The sequence below is a fragment of the Protopterus annectens genome, chromosome 3.part1 (assembly GCF_019279795.1).
Source record: "Protopterus annectens isolate FY-2018-M chromosome 3.part1, PAN1.0, whole genome shotgun sequence".
Taxonomy (NCBI): domain Eukaryota; kingdom Metazoa; phylum Chordata; order Ceratodontiformes; family Protopteridae; genus Protopterus; species Protopterus annectens.
In genome coordinates this window covers 972,806,829-972,814,020 of record NC_056732.1, presented here as the reverse complement: position 1 = coordinate 972,814,020, position 7,192 = coordinate 972,806,829, and positions in this window count along the sequence as shown.

Sequence of the window (7,192 nt, the reverse complement as noted above, 5' to 3'; positions counted from 1 at the left end):
ATCCATGAACACACACACACACACACACACACACACACACATATATATATATATATATATATATATATATATATATGTATATATACGTCCAAGCATATGTTAAATACAGATAATTCCCACTCTTTTAAGTTTATGGTAGTAGAATGTATTGCTGCCTCACAGCAAGAGGTTCTCCGGTTTGATCTTCGGCTGGGGTGCCTTCTGTGCGGAGTCTGCATGTCTTCCCTGTGGTTGTGTGGGTTTTCTCCGGGTGCTACGGTTTCCTCCCACATCCCAAAGACATGCTGTATGTGGACTGGACACTCTAAACTGGCCCTAGGCATGAGTGTGTGCATGTGTGTGCCTTCTGTGGAAGGTTGGGCACCGAGCTGGCAACTCGACACTGTAAAACTCCACTGCCAATCATGAGCGGACAGGTGATCCGCTGTGGTGACCCCTAACCGGGAAAAGGCCGAAAGAAGAAGAAGTAGTAGAATATATTTTTGATAACATTAGGAAGGGAGACATCAATAATTTAACAGAGCAGTTGGAATCCAAATGGATAATTAGGCTAAGAGGAGACTTTGGGCATGGCCTGAATGATAGGGTACCCCACAAACCAAGGCTTAGAGCCTGAACTTTGAAGAAATAATATATGTGTTTATGAATTTTACAACTGTTTTAATGAATATTTATTTTTTGGGAATTTCTTATTTTATTTTTATGTTTTTTATATATAATGTGTTTATTACTCAGTCGTAGATGAAAGGAAAGAATTGTACTGGAATTCCTTGCTGTCCTTGGATCCTTTTGTATCTTTTATAGTTCCTGTCCTTTATTTACTATCACAAGACAAGCCACTAGTACTACTCTAAAGTCAGCTGCCATCCCTGTCTAAACTAAGTGCTATAATTACTCATAGCCTGTCACCATTGATATACCGAACTCCTGTGCCATGACATCCTAATTCACTTTGCTATCACTGTCACAAAGCCAGCTACAGCCACAACCTAAGGTCTATTAGATAATAATATCCTAAAGTTAGTTATTTATCTCCATTACAGAGACATAATTCATCATCATTTTAAAATAATAATGTAAGTTATCATTTAAACACCATGCATTATTTTCTCTTAATCATTTATAGACACTATGCTAAAGTCAGCTATCATTTCTAGCTGCTAACATCGTTACCCTAGCATTTACTAACATTGATATTCCAAATGCTAAAGCCATGAGAGTCTGAAAAGCTAATTGCTATCATTGCTTTAAAGTCGTCTACATATAAACTCCGTACATCAACTTCAAGTATTATCCCTACGTACTCTCCATTTGAATAAGATTAACTGTTATTATACTTATTAGATCATTTGTATCTTAGATACAAGGTACATTGCTAACTGTTTGTTAGTATTAATTACCATTATCACCCCAGAGTTAGCTTTGGTCAACTATCCAAAGATCATCTGCCAGAATTATCTTAAATCAGCTACTATTTCCATTTCAGTTTTAGTCAGTGTTACTATATGACATACATGGAGTCTGACCCCATCACTCTCCTAAGCTTACACAGCACCATTTAAACACTATCAGCTGCCACTCCTCTTTCATCAATTTCAAAACTATCACAGTTCCTGAGTCAGAAAATATCATTGTGCTTAAATTAACTAGTATTACTGACCAAAAATGTTCACCATCATTCAACTAAAGATGTGATGTTGCACCTTTTAAATGGTAACCTTTATGATATTCATTCTAAATGTAACCTACACTATGGACATGCCCAGCTCCATCTCTTTTGAGGTGTTAGTCTCTCAGGTAACAGCTAGTACTAAACTTCTTCAAACCCACTTATTCAATCTTTAGGCATGTAGGCATCAAAAACTGAAGCTCATATTATTGAATAATATACCGCAAATATCACTAAATGTGACTCATCTGCAGTCACCTAAAAATCATATTTGTATTTAAACATTCTACTTCACAATGACACCCTACTGATTGTATATTGTTTTCTTCATAAAATACATTTTTATGGTTTAGCAAGACATTTTCATTGAGCTTTAGGGGGAAAAAGTCATATTTGTGTTTAAGCATTCTACTTCATAATGTGACAATGTGAAACACACACACACACACACACACACACACACACACACACACACACACACACACACACACAAAGCAGTCCAGACAAAGTCAAGCAGAATGTTCCAGAAACTGTTTCCTCTGATGTTTCAAAGCAGAAATATAATACTTGACATATTGTACATCAACAATGTATCTACCTTATTTCTGAGTAATAATAACTCAGAGGTGATTATAATAACTAGCAAAGAATGTAGGGGTGCAGAATCCTATATGGGTTTGTAGATGGGTACTCATTCTTAAAACATACATTTCAGACAAAGATCCTTCTCAATTTCCTGATAGTTTTTGGAGTCTTTACCAGTATTACTTTCTGTGAAGCATCTTTGTCCTTTAAATTTACAAAGTAACTCTCTTTTATTGCAGTCTTTTAATAAAGTATTTGTCCTTGATGACTTAAAAGAAAAGAGTGTGAAACGTAAAATACTTTGGGTTAAATTAATACATGGTTTGTCTGATGAAGAAAAACATGCATTTCTTTTACCCCCGACCATTTCAGTAGGAGACTGAAAAAAAAGCATTTCTATTAGTGCCTATTCTTAAGTGCCTACTTTTTGTAATGGAAAAGATCAACCAGCTTGTTTAGATATTTTATTCCTGTAACACATCCCTCTTTCTTCTGCAGTTTGATATAAGCCTAGAAATTATAGTGCTAACGTATCAGAAATTATTACCTGGATTTTTTTTATTTGAAACTTTTTGAGGCCTGACTAAAATGTGTACAAAAGTCATAGGTTAGCACTAAGCCTTGTGAGCCTAGCCAATATTCCCTTGTGAGGCTCAAACCCTGCACCTTGTGTTTGTAAGGCAAACTCCTTAACCATTAGGACACCATCCCAAATGTACTAATCTTCATTTGGTTAATCAAACTGTCAAACTTCATGAAAAAAAAAATATCTAAGTCATACAAAAAAAAATAATCAAACCCACTTCTAGAAAATGTAATCCCCGGGATTCATGAAGCTCGGCGCAAGGCCGGCGTTAGGCTTGTGCCGACTGTGCTGCGTGAAGATGGCACAGTAGCACTAAATGCATAGTAATGAAGGCACGCTGCCGACACAGCCACGTGCACAGGAAAGGAGCGCGAGTGCATAGGGCGTGGTCGAAGTGCCGCACAGAGGCGTGGAAATGGCAGTTGTCGATGTGCAACCTAAAATGCTTGAATATAACAAGTTGCAAGATAGTAACCACGTCAGTGTCCCTGGTTACTGAAACATATGCAAAGCATGCAAAAAAGTACCTGCGAACACAAAGTGACAAAGCAAACATAAATGCACAGTAGGGAATAATGGTTCCCTATCCCGCGAACAAATGACATGGAAGTTTGTGTGGCGGTAGTCCAACGCAGTGTAGATAGCCGTACCAAGTGGAAGTGAAACGCATCATATGTTAGCGATCTGCCAGTAGGTACGTCCAGCCAAATGGTGAGGGTCACCAGCTGACCCATAATGTGAGGGAGGGTACACAGCTGGGCAGATGTGTCCATAACAAAATACACGAGAAATGTAGATATCTAGCAACCATATGTCCGAATTATATCCCACAAGGCATGTAATAGTCACATACAAAAGGTATGTCCGTATTTCACATACCAAATGTGATAGGAAATAGAATAAGCATGTAAACGAAACAGATGGAGCATACAAACAACCACAACAATAAGGACACGTAGGCTGAAAGGAACAGTATTATCTGTACCATCGACTAGGATTACCACCTGTCCCACTTTGCGAGCGACAGTCCCTCTTTGGGCAGTTGTGTCTTGACAAAAACCTGTAACAATGGCAAATGTCCTGAGATTATAGGACAAAATTATTCCCTATATGTTATGTAATAGTTGCATTAAACAGGTTTTCTGTATCTAAATTACATAAATGTTATAAGAAACAGAATAAGCAACTGAACTGCTACAAGAATAAGCTTTTATATAGGCAAGAAGTCTAAGTTCTATCCTGTGTACTGACCGTGGGTATGTGTCGGCCTGTAAAATGTGATGTGTGTACCAAAAATGTCCCACTTTGGCCAATTGAAAAGGTGGCAACCCTACCGTCGACTGTGGGGAGGCGTTGTCCACTACAGTCGGATATGTGTATGGAATATATCCCATCCTGGACATAGGAAAAGGTGACATCCTACCAATGAATACAACAGGCTGTCAACATCTGGAAGTCAGTGGTACAAGCCAAACTTGTCAGGATGTGTCACAGTCGAACGGGTAGTGCCCGGGTATACCAAACATGTAATGAAAGTGAAGTATGGGCGTGTACCTTTGTGTGTGAGGTACAGTATGTGGAAAGCAAACATGGCAGGGTAGTCCACACAACCATACAGGTACCAGACACATGTAGGGTATTCAATGTGTTACTCTGGCCATGTCATGGGCCAACAACCAAAGCAGTGATGTATGGGGTGTGAGGAATCTGTGTGTGTGGGTTGGATGGGTAATGGTACAATCCTCCAAGGTGATACTGTGTCATATGCAGAATAGGTGAACCGAAGGTGTATGAGGGAGCAGCGGGTGAAGCTGAAAGAAACACAAACACATGTATAAACAGCTGAAATACAAGCAGACAGGCCATACTGTAGAGCACAATCCCACAGACAGATGAATATTGAAATGTGCGATACAAATGTATAGATATGTCACCGGCACATACCCACAGATTGGTCCTGATGGAACTGGCCATAACAGATGCAACACACCTGGATGGAACTGGCCATAACAAATGCAACACACCTGGATGTATAATGGACTACCCAGCATCCCCTCGACATCACACAACCCGCTACCGTAACTGAACGTCCACCAAATCCAGCCGTATTTGGCCTACTGGTTTGGTGCAGCCACAGCTACACATAGTGACCACTATGCATATGTAGTAGGTAGTGTCACCCTAGGTGGTTGCAGGATTGCACACGACCTCAGCACATTTTCATAACTCCAAAACGATGTTCGGTATTCCTCTTGTTGTGGATTGGTACAAGTTTTGGATATCCCTCATGGGATAAATAACCTGTCTAAACATTAGAATGGAAGACACGAAGTCCAGTCCTGTAGATATCTGGACTGAAGTTGGAATGTGCATTAGAGGTGCACGACACTGTCCAGCCCTAAGTGGTCATGCATAACCTACTACCCAGGATCAAACACTTGCCCGTGATGCACGTGTCCTGACATGAATAAGCGGAAATATATTGCACACATTTGCATAGTGGCAAATGGTATAAGGGTGATGAAGGCAGTGACGTAAACAGGATAACCCTGATCTACTGTGTGAGGGACACTTAATGTGTGAGTAGGTGTGACCGACCATACCTGCCAACCTCTGAGAGCAAGATATCTGGACAAAGCCGTGAATAAAAGTATACCTGTCAACCTCTGAGAGCAAGATATCTGGACAAAGCCATGAATAAAAGTGGGACAAAGGCCCAAAAGTATGGACAATTTGTAAAGATTGCTCTTAGAAACTTAAAAAGTTGATAGAATAACAGTTTGTACATTGGCATTAATTTCCTGAAGAGTATGAAGTCTGAAACTCAACTGTCTGTCATTATGTTCTGACTTCAGTCTTTAATGACTAGCTACTGATTTGCCAGAAAACAACAGTGTATTACAGAGGTCCGTACATATTTACAGTAACAAACCTTCACATTTGTTTACTGTACTACTGCATACCTGTAGTTAATTCATGTCCAAAATAATAATCCTCGTATGAATGCATACAGGAAATAGTCAAATGTGAATGGGAACACCCCTCACCATGGATTATGCATTGTAACCACCCCTACCCATATGTATTGCCAACATAAAAAGCTGCTGACAGGTGCCAAAAGACCTGTGTCTGTAAGCACAGGTAAACCTCTATAAAATGGACAAATTCTGTCCATGTGCTTTGTCTGACATTTGAACTCGGTCAGGGCAGTTCCGTTCACCAGGCGGACAAGCCTAAACCCAGATCACCACATGAACACCCTGACAATCAAAGACTTGTATGTGCCAGGACTATAAGCCTTGGAGTTTTGCATATCCTTGGAGTGATTAAATATGCAGCTTGGGTCCAGAGCAGTAGGGAATAGGGAATGTGTAATATGTAGTACCGCGTTTTTCCCAGCAGGATAATGGATGCCTGTGTTGTAAGTGAAGCGGTGAGGTGTATGTTAATGTAGCTATGTACTATGGGTATACATATAAATGAGTCAGAACACCAATAGTATAGTGGTTACAGCATCCGGCCAACGTGAATGCAGTCCAGAGTCAACTATGACTATAGCACATATCAGTTAATGAATGCGTGTGTGCTGTAAAGACATTTAAATATGTAAAGGTGAACGTGTGTTTCGCATATGTCCGTTAACTGGATTACAGATATCGTACTGGTACCGTCACAATTAAGAAAGCCCATGTAAGCACAAAGACTTAGTAAACATATCTAACCCACAATAAGGATATGCAAGTGTGCCTGCGCGTGTGTAATCCGCTCACAGCATAGCAAATGAATGCTGTTTTCTACACGTTTATTTATATATCTATATATGGATATATATATTTGTGTATAGATATATATCCACAGACTTAAACTAAATAAATATATGAAATAAAGACTGTACAGACATATATATATATATATATATATATATATATATATATATATACACACACACACAATTACATTAATCGATATATACATAACAAACATATAAACATTTGTCCTTGTAGATATAACACATGTACATAAATAGGTTACATCATAGCTATTATGGACAGACATGCAGACATGCAAGAAAGGTAAATACACTGCTGCTTTCCAAACCATTGCCCGGAAAGTACCAGTGTGCCAAATCTGCAAGTTCTACTCTTTAAACATGGATATAGGTGTCCTTTGCAGGACTCCAAAAATTGGTCCACTACAGGCACCGTCCTATAATGTTTGAAACAAAGGAAATCACATCCGCAGTTACAATATAGCTGTACATGCAACAGTAGCTTGTGCAAGGGTAATAACACATGGGTTGACAGAATGTATGACATATATCCCGATACGTGGAAAGTGGATAATGCTTAGAA